Consider the following 16,263-nt stretch of genomic DNA (forward strand, 5'->3'; position numbering starts at 1 on the left):
TACAATTGGAAGAACACATAATGTCATTTGCCTTGGACTTGAATCTCGGAAACGGCCTTAGCTAGATCTTTGTACATCAGGCACATGGTAGGAACTCCAAAATCCTTGTTATTGAGTAGATGGATAAAAGAATTCTTGTTAATATTCTGAGTTTGTAGTGGGCTGTCTAATGTCTAAGGGCTCTGTTGAACATGAGAAGAATCAGTGTATTAGGATAATACATTTACATAATGAGATTTAAAAAATGCTTAGTACATCTTCAAGCAAAAATCATCTTTTTCTTGGATGCTGTGTCATTGTCCCCATGCTTCAACATAAAGGAAGAAGCAGAAGGGAAAAGATTCAAGGCTCTGACCTGGAATGGAATCAGGAGAATGGGAGCCCTTAGGTGAGGCACATTGGAAGCATCAAAATGTATATTTTTAATTTCCCAAATCCTTAGACAGTTTGCCACATGTATCATGCCAGCTTATGTAAAGCTCATGTCCCGTACCACAAAGGGCAGATGATGCTGAGCACATCCGCTAACTTCACAGTGACAAAAATGAAAAGTGACGGCAGCTTCCTGAGAGCTTTGTGAACTGACACATTAAAACCTGTCTATTGGCAACAACTGAAGTGGGGGTGGCGGTAAGCAATCTGAGTGTGATGTTTTGCGAGCAGCAGTTTTAGCAGCCTGCTTCTCAAAAGCAGAATGTGCTAAAAATGCCCATGCCTGAGGTTTACCTCAAAGAGTCAAACCTGAGGTCATGAAGACAAACTTTCAAAAAAGTTAGATAACTTCTGCAATATCAGCAATTTAACCTTCTAGCCTTAGAACTATCAATGAACACTTGGGGTTCAATAAAGTGATGACATAAAGAAAAACACATCTATTGTTTTTAATGAACTATGGTCAGCCTGGGGTGGATATCTGTCAGTCAACAGGTCAGAAATGATATTGGCTCCTGCTCTCCAAGGGAAAGATTTGAGAATTTTATGAGATACAGAGATGCTGTTTGATGCATAATGAATTCAGATGGGAATTAAACCAGGGTATGAGTTGAAATCTGTTGTTTAAGCCTAGCTGGACTCTCTTTTGCTGATTCTCATAATTATGGTCCTAATGGTTTCTGTTTTCTTTTCACCTCCTAAAGTACAGATTTATTGGCATGTTCCATTACTGTCAGAGGTGAGGGCTTTGAGTTAACCAATATCGTTGCCTTCCACACATGCTGCTGAGATTTGGGGAGTTACATAGAAATGAACTATTCATGATTTCCCCCTAAGTCTTTTTATGTATGTGCTCTAATTTAGTGTGGTTTTCCAGAAATAATAGTTTAGAATCATTTTTGTGTTCCAGAAGGGTAATGATGTACCCTAATGAAAGACTCCAATGTCTCCCATGAAATTACTAAATCATTGACAATGGAAATATTTGTGCCTGAGAATACATAATATGTTAATTAATCTAGTCAATAAATATCTAGTCATTAAGACAGGCATAATGAAATCTCCATGTTTTAAATCCCTAGGCACATCTGTGCAAAACCAGAATATATAAACATCATCTTAAATGCTCGTCAGCAAACACCAAACACCCACATATGTGAAGGCAAGGTGAATCAAGTTCCATTAGTGAGCAAAGACGTCAACAACAAAAAGTCTACAAAAAGTGTTTGTGGAAGTAGAGTAGTTAAGCCAAAGAATAGCCTAATTTCCCTGATCCAGGCAATTCCAGGTGGATTCATCTTGACCTTCGCTGAGAAAATTCCAGCTAATACCAGCAGTCACATTTTCATCATCTTTTTTTGCAGCAGCCATTGGTCATGCTTATTAATCAATGACATTGGGCTTGGCCAGAGCTGCTGGTGTGGAAATCCCTCTCTTATGTGAGACACAGTAAGCACTCACAAGACTTGCAACATGATTTGAAGAAGATCATTGGTCTTCCACTCTCTTGTTACCCTTCAATCTCACAGCTTCTTGCTTCTCTCTCGAAAATATTCCGAATGAATCAGGATAGTCCTATATGCAAGTGTACACTAAGGCATAGAGCATCACAATCTCCTGGTAGTGTTGTAAAAAAGAAACAGATCCAAGTAAATTTCCAGGCTAATAGTACTTTGACCCTTGTCTTCTGCAAGCAGTCCACATCTGGATCACTTGTAGCTGGACCTGGGCAGCCAGCTGTGAATGGAAGAGGCTTAGAAATTCACTCTAAATCTGCCTTCTTGAGGGGGTGTATTAATGTAATCTCTTATCTTAGCCATGGGATCCTTTCATTGCACAAAACAGAACTCCACTCAAAATAGGTTATGCCAAGCAGGCAATTTCATTGACAGCAGCCTCTCCCAGGGACTGAGAGGTGAAGGTCTAGAACTGAGGCTGCTTGTCTGTCTCTAAATGGATCCCATGGACTTTGACTTCTCCACTCTTCTCTTTGTAGACTGAGAAGCTTCTCTGCTTCTCCAAACCTTCAGCTTGCAGGAGATTTTGCTTGGCCCCAAGTCCACATGACTTCAGTCCATATTTCCTCCATTACATAACTCTGAGCTCCTCTAGTTGTGTCCACACACCAGTCTGTGAAAAGATTTTTACCACTCTGTAAAAGAAAAAGTACAGAAATTGAGAGTAAATGTTTAGAAACTTTCATAGCAATTTGATCTAGCCCCACCATCCAAGTGGGGCGTGATGAGTGGACCTGTCTTTTTGAATAGAATAGAGACCAGTGTGGTTGTTACTAAATTCAGGTGGTGAGTTGCATGAGACACATATCATATACAGCAAGGCTGTGGTACAATATGTGATAGTTTAAGGTTATTTTGTCAACTGTCACCCCAAAATGTATAAAATCCAGAATTTATTTCATTCACCAAAAGAAAATTTAAATTTCGTTGTAACTTTATAGGTTAAAGTTTTTGGAACCAGCTATTGAATCAAATTGATGATAAATTTTGGATATACATTACCACCTACTCCACTTTGGATAAAAGTTAATATCCTGAGCTCGTGGAAATTGCCTTAAAATATCTTCTTCCATTTCCATCAATCTACTTCTGTAAGGTTAGTTTCTCTACTGTAAGTGATTTTAAAAGAAAACACAGAAGCAGTTTAGACACTTGTTATCCTCCTTAAGTAGTCATCATCAGTACAACGTAGATTAGTCAACAAGCAAGAAGTAAGCTCTTTGCTGCATTAAAAACTTTAAATGTTGATATACATCATGTTCATTCAAAACAGGTATGCACTAGGGAAAATTACTATTACAACCGTAACTTTTTGTTTAGCTATGATTATGGAACAACTAGAAGTTACAAGTGTAATAGTGATTCTGTATATTAATTACCTATACATATACTTCCTTTTTTTTTTTTTTTTTTGAGGAAGATCAGCCCTGAGCTAACATTCATGGTAATCCTCCTCTTTTTGCTGAGGAAGACCGGCTCTGAGCTAACATCTATTGCCAATCCTCCTCCTTTTTTTCCCTCAAAGCCCCAGTAGATAGTTGTATGTCATAGTTGCACATCCTTCTAGTTGCTGTATGTGGGACGCGGCCTCAGCATGGCCGGACAAACGGTGCGTCTGTGCGCGCCCGGGATGCGAACCTGGGCCGCCAGTAGCGGAGCGCGCACACTTAACCGCTAAGCCACGGGGCCGGCCCTACATATACTTCCAATGAACAATATGCACAGTTTTTATGATTCTTTTCTTTTTTCCCATAGGTCCTGTCTGTTATGTTTAAATTTATTGAAAAGTAATTTTATGTCTGCTAAATCTAATAATACAGATTTAGATCTTATAGTTTGTATATCCTTTCATCAATTCAATTTTTTGAAAATTCATTTTTACTGTATTTTACAGCAATATTGGTCCATGGAGCTTTGGAAATTAAGGAAAATGATGTGATCCTTCCCCATAAACGGCCTGAAAGGCACTGCTCTAACTCAGTTTCTCAGGGCACCAATTCAAGATCCTTGGGAGTGGACCTTAATTCACCTTGGACAAAGTGTTCCCCATGAGCTCGAAATGCTGTGGTAAGGAGCGGGAGGCAGTGGCCATCGAGTTGACACAGGGCTACGCTTTCCAGAGGCTGGTGTCAACTTGGTGGGCAAGTCCATAGCTATATTCTTGATCTATTTTATTAACTTCACTCTCTCATTATTCTTATTTAACATGATGAAACAAAATTATCAATAGGCTGACCACCAATTTCAAAACCGTGGTCCCTGTAGCTTGGCTTCCCTTGGCCTGATTACTGGGAAGGATATCTTCAGCTCTACAGAAAAGTGCAAACGCAAGCACGTGTAGAATGGATGGAAGAAATGGTGTAAGTGATCTCTGAAGATGTCTAGAGAGCTTAAAAAGTGTATATATATTATCCCCCCTGCCATACATAAAGAATGTGAGGGTAGATCTCAATAAGAAGGGACAGTGCTCAAAAAGCAAGTTAATCACTTAGGAAACATGTATTTAATACCTATTATGTACCATGCTTGGTGCTATGTTCTGTGTGTTTTTAAAAAAAAAATTGAAAAAGAAAAAATAATGGTTTTGCTTTCTTGAAGGAGCTCAAAATCTACTTAGAGAGAAAATAACGTGGCATGATGAATGCCTAAGGTAGACACGCAGATGCATCACCTAGTTCCCCTTCAAGCAAAGACTTGTTGCCCGGCTGCAATAGGGTCAGCCTCAGCTGCAAAGACCTGCCTTGCCCAAAGTTACACCCTTCCAGAGGCACCCACATCTGGTGGTTGAGTCCGCCTTATAAAATCCCAGCCATTTGGGCCCAATACTGGACACTCTGATGGGCAATACCCTCTCCAGAGTTCCCCACTGAGTTGGCCAAGGCTTTATCAGATCTGTATCACACAGCTTGATTTCTTCCTCTACCCAATCCAACTTCCTCCATCTTCCAGTCACAAATGTTAACCCTGAATAAATATGTTGTGCCCCAAACTCTGCGTCAGCGTCTGCTTCCCGAGAATCGAACATGCACAGAACCATTTTAGCCTGACACATAGGGTGTGTAACCAAACGCAAACCAGGGCTTCTCAGAAAAGACTCTCCAGGAAGGAATGACATTTCAGTTGAATCTGGGAGAATGAAGACAAAATTGAGGGAGGGAGCAGAGTAAGGTGACCACATTCCTCCAGGTGCAGGAAATGGACTGTGCAAAACCAAGGAGACATATTCTCAGCATAGTGGGCTCTTGCCATTTGAGTCTAAGCTCAACCATCACCTCCACCAGAAGACTTCTCTGACCTTCTAATTTAGAGTAGCCATTGTTATCCCTTCTAATTTAGAGAGTCACTTTCACATCCTTTGGAAATGTTAAGTAGTGCATCTGGAATTGTAGACAGGGAGTAGACCAGAAAGGGCTGAGTAAGTCAGGACTTAATTCTGAGGACCACAGGAAAGCCTTTGGGAGATTGGAATTGCACTTCCTGTACCATCTGAGTTGTGCCTTAGAAATGCATTTGGCAGTTGCATGAAGACATAAATAAAGCGACATGAGGATCAGCTCAGACTCTTTTGCAATGATATAGATTTAAAACGTAGAGCCCAAAGGAAGGTGTGACAGACCATGTAAAGCAATGGTTCTCAAATATTAAAGTGCATTTGAATCACCTGGGGATCTTGTTAAAATGCACATTGTGATACAGGAGGTCTGGGGTGGGATTCAAGACTCTACATTTCCAATAAGGCTCCTAATGATGATAACGCTGCTGGTCTACAGGGACGTTAAGAATCTCTTTGGAAGCTATTAGCCAGTAGGTGATGTGTACTGACCTAACATGGAGAGGCCTACAGACGTTCATAATTTTGTAAGGCATAGCCACCCTCTCTGATACCAAGTGACCGGGATAGATACCCATAATTCTTTGATGCATAGGTAGTTGGAGACTTACCAGTCAAAGGGATGGATGTTTTATCGCAAATGACTGTAGACCTCTCCAAGTCTGGTATTTGGGTACGTGGTTCATTTAACTGTGGCTTTATGTTGCCTGCTATTGACCAGGAATTAGATTGTTTAACTACAAATAGATTGAGTCAGCTTTTGGCTTCTATTAGAGCCCTAGATTCATCACAATTTCAGCTGTTGTTAGTTCATGCAAAATGTAGTTTTCACAGGAAAAAACCACAGCTAGCCAAATTCTTCTCTTGGTTACTATTATGCAACATTATTATTAAAGCCAATTATCAAATAGACCTTCAACTGGCAATTTTGGATGGGTGCATCTGAGCACTTAATGATCCCATTGAAGTCAGCTATAAAACGCACTTTTATTACGGTCACACATGAGTACCTGGACACCAGCCTTATGCAGCATTGCCCAATCTTAGACTAGATGGTTGGTGTCTTTTCCTCTCCCCCTCCTTCACCTTGCCTCACCTCCCTCTGCCCCCATATCCATTAGATATTTGTCACGCAGCAGAGTATGGAATTCCTGGCACCTAACATTGAACCTCAATTATTTTGAAATTGAGTTTTTTTCTTCTGTGTTTTTAAATCTAGTTAGAGAAAACTTGGAAAGGCTTCAAATTGTTAATAAATTTTAATCTGGTATAATTTCCTCCTGCATATTTATATATTGCTGCCAAATAAAATGGACATTACCTTTCATACTGATCATCTATAAAATTGCATGGTGCTTTAAAAATTCTTCATTCTATACACACATGCGTGTGTTCACATGTACAGATATGGCTACAATAGAACTTTGATTCACACACAGCAAAATATTTTAACTTTAAAAATAAGATTTTTTAAACTGGGGATTTTTGGGGGAGGATCAATATATTTATATGCAATTATGCAGTTATCATTTAGATTTAATTTTTTGATTGTTTCTTTGGAAAAAATGAAAAGTACTGTCTTGCTGTTCTCAGTTCACATATGGTTACACACAATCTGTGAAGAATAAATACTTGCAAATACTGTGATGTGCCACTGGGACTGTCAATTTCACACAGGGAGCAGGAAGGACAAGAAATATTAATTATAAGGTTGTGATTCAATTTGGAAGACTCTAAGGGTATTGTCTAAATTTAGAATGAATGTGCCATAGAGGGTTAGTAATCTGCCCCTCACTGCTAGTCATTTCCGCTTGTATCCTGAACTTGGTTTAATTAAGATTGAAACCTGTGAACTGAACAACACGTAACATTGTTAAAAGAGCAAATTGGAAGGATCACAGGGTTTTAGAATGAAATTAGAAATTCTATATAAGGCTGATAGGTATTTCTGAGGCAGAAATAATAGTACAAATGGATAAATGTGTACGAAACTGCCTTGAAAAGTATAAAGTACTATAAATGTAGGGGATTATTACTACTATTATTTAAAAGAATGCTGTGAGAGGGAGAGAGACCTCTTGGTGGGAGAATTATAAATCTCCAGGCTGGGAAAATAAAATAAGTGCATAGCTCTGGCAGAGGAAACAATACAAATGTGGAAGGCAAACAGCAGCCAAGGAAAACTCGCTCGCATATCCGTTGCTGGGGTGTTTTCGCGTACACCAGTTGGATGTCATAGGCCTCTGGAGCTCAGCCGTGCTGTGGTTATCACCAGGGGATTTTTCATTCTCACAAAGTATTTCCAGAAGACCCATGAACAAGGGCCCAGAGTGCTCTAATAACATTATTGCAATCATCTGGGAGTTGCATACTGTAACTAGTGGTGGACTTAGTATGGGGTTAATAAAGCTGAAGTTTCAAGTCCCCTCACTTGCATGGGCCCCCATGAATGCTGGGAGTTGTGGGAGCTATAGAATGTTCTAGGTGGCAAGTGGAAGGCAGGTGGCATTCAGGAACCACTTCTGGGTAAGCATTTCTGGTAAATTGCCTGAAGAGATCACGGAAGAAAGGGTCCTAAACTGCCAGAGCTCCAGGCGTTTGTTGTGATTTCTCTTCTGGCTCTAAACAGATACGTACATCCATACTTATTTTCATATTTGAAACAAAGATGAGGCATCTGACTTGACTTCTTTCCTTTGATTCATATATTTCCACATAACATGAAATTTAGCAAAAGCTGACCTGTTTCAGCTTTTCAATAGAAACACTAAAATGCCCACAAGTGTAATTTATCAATCAGTCAACAAATCCTTATAGAGTAAACTCAATAGTCAATAGACCATTTAGGATGGTCTAGACGTTTAGCTCACAGACATGGTACAATATCCTAGGCAGCACATCACTCTGACGTCACTGCAGGGCTTGCCTTGTTTGCCACACGCTCAGTGAAGGTGTGCTCATTTCTCTCCATTTCTCTTCACATATTAAACATCTACCTATTTTCAAAGCCATGCTATCAGTGTGTTGTAGATATTATTTTATGACAACCCTAAAAGATAGGTATTAATACCACCCTCATTTTAGAGAATTCAAAGGAAGCCACACAAGTGGTAAGTGGTTTGGTCTGGATTCAAGACAGGAGGTCTGCCTCCAGAGCCAGAACACTTAACCACTGGTTGCACGGCCTCAGTGAATCAAAACCCTCATCACCTCCTGCTGGCTTCCTTTCTCCAGTGCATCTGCTTCAATCCATCTGTTAAACCAGTGGTTCTCAACTAGGGTCAATTTTTTACTCCACCAGACATTTAGCAATGTTGGAGACATTTTTGATAGTCATGGTTGGGGTGATGACACTGCATCTAGAGGGTAGACGCCAGGGATGCTGCTAACCATCCTACAATGCACAAGACAAGCCCCCATGAGGAAGAATTATCCAGCCCCAAATATCAATAGTAGCAGTGCTGAGAAACCCTGTGTTAAATCAATACCAAATAATCCACCTCAAACACATCATCTCTCTTTAGTGACTCATTCCTTTCAAGATCAAATTCATAAGTTCTGGACTTGAATTCTCTGCCTTCCATAAGATGTCTTTTTTTATTTTTCCACTTTTATATTTTTAATTCTACTACCACCATCTCCACCCCAACATAACCTGTAGTAGTTACACTGAACTGAGAGACCGAAAATGTGGGCTTTGCTCCTGGTTCTATTATGAATCGGCTCTGTAACCACTGGCACATCATATAGCCTCTCTAGGCCTCAGTCTCCTCGTCTGTGGAATGACGGGATTGGGCTATCTGATCCCGTGGACCCCTTCCAACAGAGCCACTTGCTCTGCTTTCCCTCAACAGGAAGAGGCATTCCAAGCAGGAAGGCCCATCTCTGCCTAGTGCCTGATTGATAACTAGGCTTGTTACTAGGGCAACTGGAAACAGAAGTACACCAGAGGCAGAGACTAAGGCTGCAGGCAGGACAGGAGGCAAGGGATCGAGAGCCACAGGGATGAGGAGAATGTGAACTAAAGCAAGACAAAAAATTTCACAGTGTAGGTCATGAGCAAAGAAGGAATGAGTAAAATAGGAACGATGGAGGCTCATTGTCATCAGGTGTTAGACACCTGCACTGCCTGACATGTGTCAGGATGGTAAGTGGACTCCGTGGGGTCTGCGCTGCACCTGGAACTGTCCAAGTTGACAAGGATGGGGGAGCCAGTTCTCAGATGTACTGGGATGTGATGAGTAACAATGACAGGAAGTTGGTTTAGTGATCAAAACACTCACTGACACCTCCATCAGAGGCCGACTCAGTGGGCCTACGCAGCTGTAAACCCTGGCCCCACTCACTGTCCAGTTCTATGATGTCTTATCCTGTCAGAGACTCCCTTATGAGCCCCCATGAATGGGAGCCTCCACGTTGGCTTCTGGCCACTTCCCTTCTACTACTCAAGGATGAAGAAATTCTTCTCTTTTCCTCTTTGAGCAACTAGATTGTAATACTCTGAACAACTAGGGTTTTTTTTGTCTGCTTTTCTGTGTGAGTGAAACAATGCCAAATGTATAGAAAGATTGCAAGAACAGTACAAGAATGTTTTTTCTGAACCATTGAAGAGTAACTTGTTAACATGATGCCCCATCACTCCTAAATGCTTTGGTGTATAATTCCTACAAACAAGGACTTTCTCCTGTATAACTCAATACAACCATCAAAACTGGGAAAGTACCATTGATACGGTGTTACCGTCTAATTCTCAGATCCATTCAAGTCTCACCTGCTGTCACAATGATGTCCTTTATAGCAAAATAAACCAGTCTGAAATCACAAGTTGCATTTCATTATCATGTTTCTTTAGTGTGCTTTAATTTGAAAGAACTTTACAGTCTTTCATGACCTAGACATTTTTTAATTACAGACCAGTTATATTGTAGACTGTCCCTCAGTTTGGGGTTGTCAGATGATTCTGCATGATTAGGTTCTGATTATGCATCTTTGGCAGAAATGCCACTGAAGTAATGCTGTGTTCTTTTCACTGCATCCTATTACGTGGCACATGGGTTCAATTTGTCCCATCACTGGTGATGTTAACTTTGATCAGTTAAGGTGGTGCCTGCCAGCTTCTCCACTGTAAAATTATCCTTTTTTCCTTTGTAAATGATAGGTTTTTTTTTTTTTTTGTGAGGAAGATCAGCCCTATGCTAACATCCATGCTAATCCTCCTCATTTTGCTGAGGAAGACCGGCTCTGAGCTAACATCTATGGCCAATCCTGCTCCTTTTTTTTTTCCCCCAAAGCCCCAGTAGATAGTTGTATGTCATAGTTGCACATCCTTCTAGCTGCTGTATGTGGGACATGGCCTCAGCACGGCTGGAGAAGCGGTGCGTCGGTGCCCGCCCGGGATCCGAACCTGGGCCGGCAGTAGCAGAGCGCGGGCACTTAACTGCTAAGCCACGGGGCCGGCCCTAATAGGTGTTTTGTAGGGAGGTAATTTGAGACTTGATAAATAGTCCATTCCTTATCAGATTTTCAATCTATTCATTTGCTTATTAACATCAGCATGGACTCATAGGTTCCTATTCTATTCAATGGCTTCCAATCCATTACAATCATTATTTATTTTGATGCTCACATTGTCCCAGATTTGGTCATTGGGAGCCCTTCAGACTAGTTTCTGTGACTTTGACATGTCCCATCATGCATTGGGCACATCATTACTTTCTGGCACAATGCAATGTTCCAGGGTTACTTGTATTTCCTCTGCCCCATCTCTGGGGCTTCTCCAGGGATCCTTCTGAGTGGAGAATGGCATTTAGTTACCAAGATCTAGACATGTGATGTGTTTATTGCTATTGGGGTGTCACTGCTCCAAGACTTTCTCCATGGATAGAGCTGGAGAATATATGCATGTCACACAGACATTTACATCCATATTTGTTTATCCGTCTATCTTTTCTACCTACCTACCTATCAAAAACTATGACTTCACATCAATATCTCCAATTCCAATCTAATGCCATAGAGTTCATTCTAGTTTTCTCCCTTTTCATATTTGTAAATCCCTTCCCTGACAATGAGAAATCTTGCTCCCATTATTTTAAAAAATTTACTTATTTGCTCGATACCCCTGTATGTATCCAATATCCTGTTGCTGCTGGGTTTATTCTCCCCTGCTGCATGGGTACCCTCTTTATCCCATTCAGGGTCTGACACTACACGCTAGGCTGCCCACCTTCTCCCTGCACAGACACCTACACTCAGACAGATGTCCTCCTCATCTATCTCAGGCTCCAACAACCCCACATCAGGCCACTGCCATCACCGCTGCCCTGCATGGATGCTCTTCTCACTCTGTTTGGGCTCCAACACCCTGCACTGCCCCCTCCTGTCCCAGCCCCACACACACAGGGACAACGTCCTCACCCACCTCAGGCTCTGGCATCCTCTGCCACACACCTCCCATCTGTATGCCTTCCTCACCACACTGAGGCTCTGATACCCTGGGCAGGCATCTCCCTAGACCGACACACTCTTTATCCTGCTGTGGCTTTGATGGCTTGCACCAGACTAGTGCTGCCACTACCCTCCCATTAGATGCCCTCCTCATCCCATGGGGCTCTAATGCCACACGAGGGGCCCTCATATCCTGTGGATGCTTATCTTGCTCTGCCCACATAATGGCTTTTGGACTGAATTGTTTGGGAAGGGAAGGGATGTGCAGGGAAAAGGCAGAGAGAAAAAAGGAAGGGAGGCAAAGAGGAAGTGAATCACTGCTCCTTTTATTAGCTATAAAAAGGGTTTCTATATGCACTCCTGGGTCAGTCACTGTTCAGGGTAAAAAGCAAACCACTCTAAGAATTTTCAGCAGTAGGCATTTACTTTAGGTCAGTGGAAGCTTACATGTTCACTGGAGGAAGAAGCAGCAGGTTCTAGCCTGAGTCTTTGGGAATGACTTCTGGAAAAATGCAGGACTAAGGCTGCTGGTAGAACCATGCTGGTTGGAGCCCAGAACTGCAGCCCCTTCCACAGCAGCCTCTGGACACCTTAAAACCAAGAAAGGACACCTAAATGTGTTACCCCCGTATCAGGGAGTCCAAGTGAGAGAGCTGCTGCTGCCACTACTGTTTCTCTACGTCCAGGAAGCTGGAGAATAAATTCCAGAAATTGCCGCAGAAAAACTACAATCTTCATAACCAGTGGCAACAACCTGAAGCTGATCTCACTTCTGTTTTCTAAGTCGTGTTTCTCACTTCTGTTTTCTAAGTCGCACAAGTGCATCTCATTGGAGGAAACTGATTCATCCAGGGCTCTAGCTTCAAAAGGTTCTAGTAGATGTTTTTGGTTCTTGTGGATGTGTTGTGTTTTTTCCTTAGAGTTTGTTTTTTAGAATTCCAGTCTCTGCAGATAGAAGGCGGGTGAAATGGAGATCGAGTGGCCAACTCCAGGAGCTCCCCTTGCCCTGGCCTTCCTTCCTGTGGTTATATAGGGTCATTTATCATGTTAGGGGATCTAGGTTATGCAGTAAACCTAATGAAATATTAGCATTTTAATACACAAAATATTCAAATCTTTTCATGGATGTTCCCAATATACACATTATTTAATTTCTTAAGTCAATATCTATATTTTCTTTTAAAGTCAAACAGAAAATATTACCTGTGAGAAACTCCAAACCCAGACGTGGCCACCATGGTATAGCCTGTGCCCATTCCAGTTCTCCATACCTGGAACTCCTAGCCACCCAGCCTCCTAATACATCTCCCAACCAGTGGCCTTCAGTTCCCACTTCTTTTCTTATCATCAGGTTTTCCTTTTCTTTTTTTCTTTCCACCCTCTTAGACTCTTCTTCCATTGATTTTCTTTTATATTTTCAAAGTACACACCCACAGATATGAACGAGATTTTACTTTATTGCTTCTTCTCCACCTTTTATGACTCACTGTTGTTATGAAAGCATGGGTCCATTTACATTTAACAAGCTGAGATTGACTTTGCTGAAGGCAGTCAAGTGAATTGTTATCCACAACAACATTTAGTCTCAGCAGGCCTGGGGTGGAAGATGCTGTCAGTGCTCGCCCCTGATATCATCAGATCCCTCTACCATTCTGTGCCTTCCAGTGGGTTTTTACTTCCAGTAGCCAACACCTGCATCTTTTTGTCAGACGCCTGCCCTTAGGCTGCAGAAACCCACTTTGCCTGTAGGCGTGGCTGGTGGAGAGTCAGCAGTGCCTGGAAAAGTGCCTGAGCACCTTAAATAATGACTGAGGATGTGGAGGAGTAAATAAATACTCCAGTTCCCTAGACCCCTGATGGGGTGACTTCAAGGTATGATTCCAGAGCAATCCTGCAAGTCTATGCCATAGTTACCTTCCATTTGACTTTGCTTGATACCTCACACTTGCTTTGTCTCTTTCCCATCCCAGGCCCACTTTCTTGCTGTTCTGGTGTATTTTTTTTTCCTGAGGAAGAATCACCCTGTGCTAACATCCTCTGCCAATCTTCGCCTTTTTTTTTTTTTCACTGAGGAAGATTGGCTCTTGGCTAACATCTGTGCCCATCTTCTTCCATTTTATATGGGATGCCACCACAACACGGTTTGATGAGCAATGCGTAGCTCCACACCCAGGATCTGAACCCATGAACCCCTGGCCACTGAAGCAGAGCACGTGAACCCAACCAGTACACCACCGGGCTGGCCCCCCCAATCTTCCTCTTTTTGTATGTGAGCCACCACCACAGCATGGCCACTGACAGATGAGTGGTGTAGGTCTGTGCCCAGAAACCAAACCCAGGCCTCCAAAGCAGAGCGTACCTAACTTAACCACTAGGCCACCAGGGCTGGCCTTCTGCTGTCTTTTCTTGGAAACACTTCCTAATAAATCACTTCCTCATGAATCCTCAGGGGCTGATTCTGGGGAACCCAACCCAAGACACATGGAGAGATTGAATCCAGTCTTTTGGGTCCCTTCTAAAAAGGGCATAAAGCATAAATACTTCTGCTAATGCCTCTACTCCTATCAGCACAGGCTTATTTAAGTTACTATTTCTATTTGGAGGACCTTTTTATCGTCCATTGAAACTATTATCAACACTTGAAAAATGATAAGAGAGGCTAACAAGATTCTCAATTTGCACATGATTTTCTAAAAGAAAAAAAAATCTTAGTTTCTAACTAGCCGATAAAGATGAAAAACCTTCAGTTTCTCTAGAAATAAAACAAGACAAGCCATTTCTTACTTATCCAATTAGGAAAGATTTTTAAAACTATCTTATTCAGTCCTGGCAAAAGTGAGGTAAGATATATTCATATGCTGCTGGTGGGTGTGTAAATTGGTACCACCCTCTGGAAAAGCAATTTGTCAAAATATGTCAAGAGTCTTACAAATGTTCCAGCCCTTTGGCTCAGTTCACACACCCTCAGGAATCCATCCTAAGGAAAATAATTCGAAATTTTGGATAAAGATTTATGCACAAAGATGCTTATCATCCTGTGGTGGAAATAAGTTAAGTGTTCCAGAAAGTGCAGTGATTGAATAAAGGAATGAATAGTTATTTGATGGAAGAATTTTATGCAGCTGTTAAAAGTTATGAGGAACTTTTAATAATATGATAGATTTTAACAATACCACCGCCCCCAGGGAGCGGCTCTAGCTCGGTCCCAGAGGGGAGGTCTCACCCACCAAATACAATGGCTGGTGCAACCTAGGAGCAGATGGTGGCTGAGCTCCAAGTCTGGGCAAACCAAATGAGCTCCCAGCTGCTGTGAATGCCCATAGTACTGCTGCAGCCACAAAGGGGGGAGCACAACTCTGAGGGACTGTGGGAGCAGGCAGCAGCAGCCCTGATCCCCCCTTGTGACTGCTTCCCCATTTGATGGGAGACCCCACAGGGCCACTGCAATCCCAAGGAGTGGCCCAGGCTTGGACAGACACAGCTGACAGGGATCGCAGCAGCGGGCTCAGAATATACAGCTCCTGCCTCACCTCCCCCCAAGTGGCGGCAGGTGGAACCTGTGTCCAGATACTGTCACTATGCACTGGCACAAATCCACTCCATCCAATGGTATAAAGAAATATATTAATACTCCAGACCAAAAAGAAAATGACAAATGCCCAGAAATCAATCCTGAAGACATGGAAATCTACAACCTAAATGACAGAGAATTCAAGACAGCCATCATATGAAAACTCAACAAGTTACAAGAGAATTCTGAAGATAGTTCAATGAAATCAGGAACCAAATTACTGAATAGTGGGAATTCTTCACAAAAGATAGAAACTATAAAGAAGAACCAATCAGAACTGTTGGAGATGAAAAACACAATGGATGAGATAAAGAAAAATCTAGAGTCTTTAAATAACAGAGCTGACAATATGGAGGGTAGAATTAGCAATCTAGAGGTTAGGAATACAGAATTGCTTCAGATGAAGGAGAGAGAACTTAAACTAAAAAGAAATGAAGAAATTCTACTAGAAATATCTGACTCAATTAGAAAATGCAAAATAAGGATTATAGATATTCCAGAGGGAGAACAGAGGGAAAAAGGAGCAGAGAACTCGTTCAAAGAAATAATAACAGAACTTCTGAAACGTAGAGAAGGAGCTGGAATTACATGTAAAAGAAGCCAACATCAATGTAAAAACGCCTTCTCCAAGGCATATATTAGTAAAGCTGGCAAAAGTCAATGACAAAGAAAAAATATCAAGGGCAGCAAGACACAAGAAAATAACCTACAAAGAAACTGCAATCAGGCTTTCAGTGGATTTCTCAGCAGAAACCTTACAGGCTAGGAGAGAGTGAAATGATATATTCAAAACTTTTAAAGACAAAAACTTTCAGCCAAGGATAACATATCCAGTGAAAATATCTTTCAGATATGATAGAGAAATAAAAACTTTCCAAGATAAATAAAAGCTGAAGGAGTTCATTGCCACAAGACCCCCTCCTACGAGATTTGATCAAGAAGGCCCTCATACCTGGAAAAAAAGA

At 41.6% G+C, this 16,263-nt stretch overlaps 1 long non-coding RNA gene across 1 annotated transcript in view; it reads right to left on the reverse strand.

Annotated features, from left to right (window-relative positions):
- Positions 1 to 275: 275 nt before the first annotated feature.
- The window catches only part of LOC147917547 (uncharacterized), a 66,566-nt gene continuing 50,578 nt past the window's right edge, over positions 276 to 16,263 (reverse strand). Inside the window, exon 3 of the long non-coding RNA XR_015550487.1 lies at positions 276 to 2,584. This is a non-coding gene — a long non-coding RNA (uncharacterized LOC147917547). The remainder of the gene's footprint in view (positions 2,585 to 16,263) is intronic.

The sequence above is a fragment of the Ceratotherium simum genome, chromosome 3 (assembly GCF_057802395.1).
Source record: "Ceratotherium simum simum isolate JZ-2026a chromosome 3, ASM5780239v1, whole genome shotgun sequence".
NCBI lineage: Eukaryota > Metazoa > Chordata > Mammalia > Perissodactyla > Rhinocerotidae > Ceratotherium > Ceratotherium simum.